The sequence below is a fragment of the Dromaius novaehollandiae genome, chromosome Z (genome assembly GCF_036370855.1).
Source record: "Dromaius novaehollandiae isolate bDroNov1 chromosome Z, bDroNov1.hap1, whole genome shotgun sequence".
Classification (NCBI taxonomy): Eukaryota; Metazoa; Chordata; class Aves; order Casuariiformes; family Dromaiidae; genus Dromaius; species Dromaius novaehollandiae.
In genome coordinates this window covers 35,275,619-35,284,751 of record NC_088132.1, presented here as the reverse complement: position 1 = coordinate 35,284,751, position 9,133 = coordinate 35,275,619, and the positions used below count along the sequence as shown (strand labels likewise).

General features: G+C 37.9%; 1 long non-coding RNA gene across 2 annotated transcripts in view; it reads right to left on the bottom strand.

Moving 5' to 3' along the window:
- Positions 1–9,133, bottom strand: part of LOC135324780 (uncharacterized) — a 155,687-nt gene that overhangs the window by 6,015 nt on the left and 140,539 nt on the right. For both annotated transcript variants that reach the window (XR_010386033.1, XR_010386032.1), the window contains exon 2: positions 2,268–2,330. This is a non-coding gene — a long non-coding RNA (uncharacterized LOC135324780). The remainder of the gene's footprint in view (positions 1–2,267; positions 2,331–9,133) is intronic.

The window sequence follows — 9,133 nt, the reverse complement described above, 5'->3', positions numbered from 1 at the left end:
TCTCTTACAAAAGCAATACATTTATATATGGTCACAATATCTCTGAATTGTATTTGAAAGATGATTGAAGATCCCAATAACTTGATCTAGTTTGGAATTTCCTGTAAACAGGCAACATATCATAAACATCTTCTGAGAACTGGATTCAATAATTATATCATATTTTGCTTATGAAAGAATCACATTAAGTAGCTGTGATCTGTGAATAATAATAAACATACTGCTGTACTACCTATTACTGCCTAGTAGATCTGGAAAAATAGATGCGGGATTCTTTACTTAAATCAAATACAGGTCTTTTTTTTGCATTTTAAGTATTCCAGCCATGATGGAAATGTTTATTTTTCCATGTACAACCTGCAAAAGAAATGCCTTATTCAAAAGTTTGTCAAGGACCACTGAAAATATTTGTCTGTTATATGCCTTCCTTTGATCAATTCCTCTGATAACTGAAGCTGATAAAGAATATCAGATACCCAGTTCTGTCCAGTGTCTCTTTACCTCCATTTTCTGTGTGTAACTGTTAAATTCATTGCTTCTGTTCAGATCAGATCACCATTATCATCACATGAAAACTAAGAACATACTGGAGGATTGTTTGGCAGGCATGCGATGTTCCCTGCAACTGTTCTGGCCAAAGTTATCTTTCAGTAAAATTCTTGTTAGCAATAAGTCTATGTAGCTGAGAAACCACAAGCATAATGACAGATAAACATGCTAGAGGCATAGGTCACTAAGATTTCATTCCCACCCAGGCATAGAAGAAGGTACCATCACTTATTTGCTTCAGCTCTTACCTTATTTTTCAGACAGAAATGCATTATTTTTGGTATTTATTTAAACAGCTGTCTCCTATTTTTTTACCTGAGTGGAAGTATCACACAATATTTTTTTTCCTCAGAGTCATTATATCTTTGGTTATGCCATTTGCCTTTCCCCTAGCAGAGTTTCAAACTCATTGAACTTTCAACTACTTGGAACAAAGAGAAAATAATTAAACAACAACATTGCAAAGTCCAAATTTTGTGGTCTCTGCCTAAACACTGTTGTTCTGAAGTCCTGGCAGCCTTTTTTTTTTTCTTCCATGCAAATAAGGTTTGATCAGGAGGTTAGATATGACATGGAGCAACAAGCAATCAAAGTCAACCTGTCAGACCAATATTTGTCTCAAGTGACCAACCCCGCAGGAATAAAATGCTCCTGTCAGTTTCAAGATAGAAATTAGATTTATTTCTTTTCTTACATGGAGATTTTCTCAAACTAGGAAGAATTTGTTTGACAACCTTACGTTTCAAGGCATATCACAATAGCATTAGTGTTACATTGCATGTTTTTGCAATGCATTTAACACAATACAAAAAAAAACTTATGATCTGGCAAAAATTAATAAAATATTCGTATTTATTTTGATCCAAATCTGGTGTTTCTTTACCAGATTTGGATCAAGTCTTTCACCTGGATTTAGAATCAAGTGCTTGCAGTCCTTAGTCGTTGTTTTTCACCCATGACTAACTCTTAATATTAACTGCATTTCATGATTTTAAACAGCTGGGTATCAAACAGCTTTCAGAACTAGACTTGCAAAGTAGATTATTGAGGCCTGCGAGGTCTGCAGCCTCATTCATTTAGAATGGGAAGGCGAACACTAGCTTTTATTAAAACAACACCAAGAGCATTTCTTGGTTCTTTTCCATGTGAGGATTAGCATTGAAGAGCAGCTGTGGTATGTAGATTGCACTGGTTCAATATCTGTTACTCATTGCTCAAAAGGCAAAACAAAAATCTATAGATAAGGTAGCATTTGAGACTGATGAAAGATAAGAAAGCCTGTGAAAGATAGCAGACTAATCTGTCAGTACCTCTGTCTTCTATGAGACCAGTTAACAAGCAGCAGAGGTAGAAAATTCTATTAGACTATCATCAAACTTTGTCTTACCTATATCTTTAAACTATCACGGCTACAACAACATAATATATTACTCCTAAAAAAAAAAAGATTATTCTGTGCTGTTGAGTAAGCCATCTTGATTTTTGTGGAGAACTCACCAGTTTGCAGTCACAGAGGTTAAGGACAAGGGAAGGATAAATTTGTTCAGAAAGTCCTGAAGGACCATGTTAAGGATAATAGCAATGAGGGCTGTAAATCACCTAAACTTACAGTAAAAACCCATGAGCTCCTGCACCAACACTGACTGACATCACAAAAACATCCCAGTGTAGTTTGTCTTCACAGAACTATACATAGTTTATTTCCAGAATTTACCTACCTTGGCTATTGATCTCGGTAGCTGACAACATCAGGAAGACTACATACCAAGCACATCTGGAACCTAAAGTGCAGCAAAGAAAAAGCAAACAGTGGGAAAAGATTTATTCCAGGTTGTGAACCTTCGTATTGCATGAGGAGTACTTCAGGAGAGGAGGAGAATTTCTCTCTCTTTGGATGCTTCCTATCCCTTTCCACTTTCATTCCATCTACAAAATTACATTGATTATCTCAAGTATGGATTCTTGGTTTCAAACAAAGAACTCCAGTTCACGAGGAGCCAAAAAGTTCTCAGAAGGGCTCCTACCGCTGAAAAATAGCTAGGCATTAGAGAGGGACTTTTCTGTCTGAGATGGCGAATGGGGATTGTGTTGGTATGCGGCTTATACCCTTTTCTCCTTCCCTGGGTCCCATAGAGTTTATGATACTCATTTTGTAAGCATTTTTTTTCTGTCTATAAGGATAGAATTAATCTTAATTTAATGGCAAATCACAGAGACACAGAGCAATAATTGAATGATTATTTGGTTCTCATTACAGAAAAAATAAATTTTGGAGGAAGAATACCTGAGAAAGAGGCAGGAGTCCGATATAAGCAGCTTGAATTGCAGGTAAAATGGTTAAGATCTACAATACTATCTGGACACCAGTATTAACTGATTCCAGAAAACACTATAACCACCCTATACCTACTGAGAACAGTCTACCATATTCATACTAATATTCTGCCACTGTAGACAAAGGAAAAAAATACACTTCTTATTTTTAAAACAGACTTTTGCTTAATTTTTTCAGTCAACTAGGCACACTTTTTTTTTTTTTTTTTTGAGTTCATTAGATATTTAAGCCACTTTACAAACACAAGACTTAGACTTGGTTCTATAATTCCTTTCTACTGTCATGTATAAGCTTGCCAGGCACTATTGGATCTACTTTGTCATTCACACCAGTTACAAAGTAGAGTTTCATAGCTGTAGCTGCACTAAATAGTATTATGCTGATACAACCAGAAAACTATTTCAAATAATCTTCCAGATCATGCATGAACAAGAATATAACCCATAAACCAAATCAACAATAACTATAGGTTAATAAAACTCACCTAGTTTTATCCAGCTGAGAGTTAGGTGCCTAGTCTAAACTGATCAACTAGATTGCCTCTTTCATTAATAGAGAAAGACAGGTAATTTCAGCAGGTGAGTTACCCGTCTTAAAACAGGATGTCTAAAGTAAATGGGATAAACTGCCATCTCATGTTTGATGAAGATTTTTTTTTTTTGTCTGATATTTCAAAGCAATTAAAACTGAGAAGATGAAATTTCTGGAAAAAAGAAATGTATGTATCACACATCACAGTTATCCCAAATGTACCAGTATGAAATACTATATTATGTTCCAAAATTTCATAAAGTGCCAATGCTTCACTTGAGGAAACTCTTTAATAGACCTGGGATTCTTGAATGGAATAAAACAAAACATAGCTGAGCTGAGCTAACCATAGCAAGTCAAGGGAACAATGAGCTCGCTTTTGCTCTGTAAAATTCACTTACTCAAAAAGAAATCTAATTGTTATGCCTAAGGCGATGCTAAAAGTAAAAGTGAATTGTAGCTATAATGCAAGACAAACATACTGCAGATGAAAGCGGTACTAATGAACTTCAAAGAGGCTCAAGAAACTTATTTAGAATTTGCTATAGGTTCATTTTATAAAAGGACTAATAGACCCACAAGTAAAGTAGCATTGAAAATTCTCACAAACCTTTGTGGCAGAATTAATTTCACCTAAAGTAGCCGCTTCAATCTAAACTTAAGACATCTAGAGTAGTTGCCAAACTCCCACTGTAGTCAAAGGAAAAGAAACATTTAGTGAATTTCCAGAACAAAATTCATCACAATCAACTCCAACACTCTGGAGCTGGCTTTTTATCAGCAAAACATCACGTCTGTCTTTGTTTCTTTGTTTCCTTTTTTCATCCATTATATAGGGTTTTGATGCAAACCTGCAGTTATTCCTTTCTCAATCCTTGACCTCAGTAAAGTCATTTCAGCTTTTCCAAGCCTAATTTCTGCCTTTGGTGAAGTTAGGCTGCATAGCCATACTGATGGAGCACTTTATATTTCAGAGAGGAAAACACACCATGTAATTGTCATATCAATTTGCTACTTTCTGTATGGATTATTTCTCCTTTATTTCTCTTTTTATATTTCATTTGCACTTCTCTGTGTCACTGCATTTCTCTTATGATATTTTTTGCCACATGCCTTCCCTTTCCCTACCTCTCTCAAGCTTTTTCGCCCTCTCTGCTGACTTCTTATTCCTTTGCTGCCAGCTTAGCTCTCATTCAAAATATGTTGGGAGCATTTTATTGAGACCATGGTATTAAATATAAGTGCTTACACAAAAGGCAGATTCCTCATAACACCGAACCAAAGCAGAGACCACAGAGACTCATATTCTAATCAGAACTGTTCACGCTGCTTTCTTGACCTTTGTTTCAACTAAGCGTAGAGATAACATTTAACCATGCAAAGTTTTATAAAGAAAAGAAGAGATAATGCCAGCACAGTAAGCAAAGCTTCACTGTATTAGCACACTGCAGAATTGTGCTTGATTTCCATTCCTATCGTAGAACATTTTTAGCCCCAGAAAAGAAACAATAAGCATAAGAAAAGACTAGAATGTAATACATTCATTTATGAGATTCTATTAACTCCCTGGTGCTCTCTTTCAAAATCCAAACAATAATGATGGGTTACAGAAAAGTAACCCCTAGTGTTAAAGGCACCGAATTTATTAAAGGAGAAAAAGCTAGTTTTGAAACAAACCCCTAGTTGTGCCATCTGCTAAGCTTCTGTAGATCTACTGCTCTGTGGTCTGGCTGAGATTGTCTCAGAGGAATTGCTGAAGTAAAATGGTAATCCACCTCGTCATAATCTGGATTGGTTTTAAATTTTTCTGACATAAGCAACCCTCTAAGGAACTTCTCAGTTAAATAAAGTTGTCTGGAGAGCTCTGTGCTCCAGCTCTTTCCATTCTGTCCTCATCTCAAAGCATCCCTTTCAACTGCTGAGGGGCACCCAGGGCAGAGTTATCACAGCTGTATTCTTATACAACCCCACAGCTTGCATTCAAGGCCGAAGAAAAAGAGCCGCTGCAACTGCTTGAAAATACCTACATACTCGCTACGCGTGTTTACCGGCTTGCCTGCTGGCATTTCATCAGTGTTGGGAGGGTAGCGCTCATGCATATGTGCGCTAAATTTTTCACGTGTCAAAAGACAGCCAGAATAGGCTAGCCTGAAGGACTATCTATCTGTATCGCTGTACTGAAAGGCAACCATTATGAGAATGGACCAATCCACAAATGTGGACTTTCCTAATGAGTCAATAAATATGGCATGAACTCTGCAGTATTCTTAGAAATTCTTGCCCTCAACTTTTGGAAGATGAGATTGGTTTGACATCCCTGTGCAGCCAAGTCAAGAATAGCCAATCTCCAGCATAGTATCTACACCAACGAGTCACGCAGCCTGTAGCTTATTCATTGGTCCTTCTCTTCCCAGAGGACTTTTTGCACATATTTTGTGTGTAGCCAGATGAGATGAAGGTTTACATTACATTCTTGACCATATGACTTGGGATGGACTTGCAGAACCATATCAAGTGACAAAGGCACTGATCTAGGTAAGACAGTTATGTATGCACATTGGTCAAGTAAGAGTCATGACAAAAAATAAATAAATAAATAAAATAAAATAAAAAAGGACTTTTAAGTAATATGTACTGGATCCATACTATCAGGAAAGCCAAGCTCCACAGGACCACTTGATTAATCTGTATTGCAGTAAGGTGTTGTCTAATAGTTCCCTTTAGCTATATGTCATCGTGATAAATGCTCTTTAAAAGAAAGGTAAGAGTAACGTATCTAAATGCACCTAGGTGGTCTGAGGAAAGAGAAAAGAACAAGTGTATGAGTTCTTACGGAGGGGTGGGAGGGGCAGTGAATCGATTCTTAGATCCCAAGGAAAGAAATATCGACACCGATTCAAAATGATGAATAACATGTAAAATACTGAAATAAAACTTGTTGGATTTATAGCTCCTGTCAGTGCACGGCATCAAAGCAAAACTGAAATGAGACAAAAATATCCCACATATTGACTGGCTTTTGATTCGGGGGAGAATGGAGGAGAGAAAAAAAAATCATCAGAGATGTGGAATGAACCTTTTGTTACTGCAATCAGCCAAACTATGCTCTTTTTCTTCGCTCTTCTAGCAGCATGGAGTCATATTACTAAAAAGCCATTTCAGCACTTTTAGCTTCATCCAGATCTAAAAACACAAGAAATAAAGGGACTGATTCTGGTGCAAATGAAACTAGTGGTGACATTTCACTAAAGGAGATAGGAGAAAAAAGGAGAGAAAGAGGCAGAGGGCAGGAGAGAGAAAGAGAGAGAGAGGGAGAGAGACTGGGAGAGGAGAAATTTCGCTTTGAGCACCAAAAGGAACTTCCTTATCACTACAAAGACAAATTACTTTGTATGTAATGAAGTGAATGTACAGCTAGGTCCATGCAGCTAGGTCCTGTGTTGAACCTACTGCCTATACATTCAGCCCCATATACCTGTCCTGTAGCCAACGATCCTTTCAGGTCAATGAAAATTTGGATTGGCCCTGTGATATTTAATAGCAGACGATTTTGGTCCGACTCTCTTCACTGCACTTCCTTTGTGCAGAGCAGGACCACCCGCGTCCGCAGAAGCACTCATCTGTGCACGTGGGCAGGGCTGAAGCCAAAGTCACCTTTTGCAGGACAACCTTTCCACGTCAGTTTACAAAGCAAGACAACAGAGTTTGGTGAACAAATTCCACTCTTGGGAAAGCCTCAAATGGCACAAAGGACAGCATAAAAGGACTCACTATACCTCAGAGGCAAGGATTTTCTTTTTCTTTCCTGTGCTTTGCGTTCATCAGAAGGAAGGAAAAAAAGACTAAGAAGTCGCGCAGTCTTTACAGAGCCATAGCCTGAAGCGACCAGTACGTTATGAGACGGTGGCACAGATTAATGTCCTGGCCCTTTTTTCCTGACAACCAGGAACCCGTGTGGTTTCTGTGATGCTTTAATGTCAACTGACTGGGAAGTTCTTCAGCCAGTGCTGTTAGTCAAGGCCAGGCGACTTTCCCAGACACACGTCCTCCCAGTGACCTCATGGGCGCAGTTTGAGTCTTGTTCAATAATGTCATTTGTCACATTTGTCTTAGTAACTGTGGTGCCGACTGCATGTCTGCTGTCAGCAAAGCATTTTATCAACACGGTATGGCAGCGCTTTTTTTCCTGGCTGGTGCAAATTGCGACGAAGAATAACCTGGCTAACGATAAAACCGCTTTAGCACCAGCAATGGGGAATTTCAAATACCGTCAACAGCGCTCTGCCAATGTTTGAGAACCTCTTGTGAGCACGCTGAACGGCTGCTTGCGGCTTCATTAGAAATACAGCTTTGAAAGGTTTGATCCAAAGTAACTGACAACTTAATTCCAGCAGCAGTTACTTATCTATTTTGACACACAGATAATACAGATTAGAGTAGGGAAAATTAAAGGAGCAAAAAGGCCTCTCAATTAGTAATGCCTTGTACTCATAGCTCTGCAAATCTTATTTAAGTGTGTTGTTACACGTTTTGAATGCAACTTCCTACAGAAAATATGTGCATCTATTTTTGCATAGTATTGGTGATGGCTTATTTAGCCTGAGAATCAGCCTTCCTGTGTTACAGCTGAAGTTATTAACCATAAAGGCTGTCCAATGGCTGCTTGAATCAGTTATTCTCAGTTTAGTAGACAGATGATGCTCATTTCCATTTCAAAAATTAACCACTATTGTCATTCTCAGTAGAGATGCACAAGATGAAATGATAGGGTCAATGTGTGTTTAAACTCCCTTGTAACCTGAGAAGTGCTTAACTCAAGATAGGGAAAAATATAGGATAGAAACACAGTAAAACAAAAAAAGAAGAGACACCTCCTAGCTTGGAAAAAAGACAGCACATCAATGTATTTCCATCTTGATAGAAGCTAGTTTTATGAAGGGGGGGAATGAAGGGTAATAATGATGGGGAAATAAATAAAATCTTTTTCCATTCATGTGTTTAAATCCTCACTTTTCATTTCTCTCTCCAGCCCATAGAATTGAGTGGTGGAAGAGTGGGAGCAGAGAACTACAGACTGTCTTGTCAGTGGCATTAACCAGAGCAAGCATATCACACTACTCATGGGTAAAACAAACAAGTTACAAATTTTAGAAACCTCAGCAGTTTATATTTTGCTAGGTGCTTTTCTTAAAGCTAAATAATAACAGGGCAAAGTCACTACAGGACATAATTTACATAGCAGAAGCGCTAGCAGGCTCACTGTTGGAGTCTGAAGTCCATTTTCTTCCTAAGAGACTAAGTTTAAAGGAGCAAGAACAGGAGGACCACAGCTTGAGGAGAATCAGCTGCTTGTGGTGGGAGAGGGAGTCCAAGGCTGGAAAACGTGGCAAAAATGGTAACAACCTGACCTAGCTCTCCTTCGCTACAAGCTTTTATCCATCTAAAGCAATCACTGTAAAACTTTCTCTTTAAAATCATCTTCCTAACAAAGCCAGAAGCACAGCACAGGCTATATTTCCAAAACCATGTTACAAAAAAAAAAAAAAAAAAAAAAAAAAAAAAAAAAAAGAGAGAGAGAGAAATCTTTCATAAACTAATTTGTCAAGGTACAAAACCTACCAAGATAGCCCACTAAACAAGCCAAAAGACAAACATGCTTTCAAGAGCTGTTTGTTTCTCAAAAAGGAGAAGACCTTAGGCTAAGCTATAATAACAAAC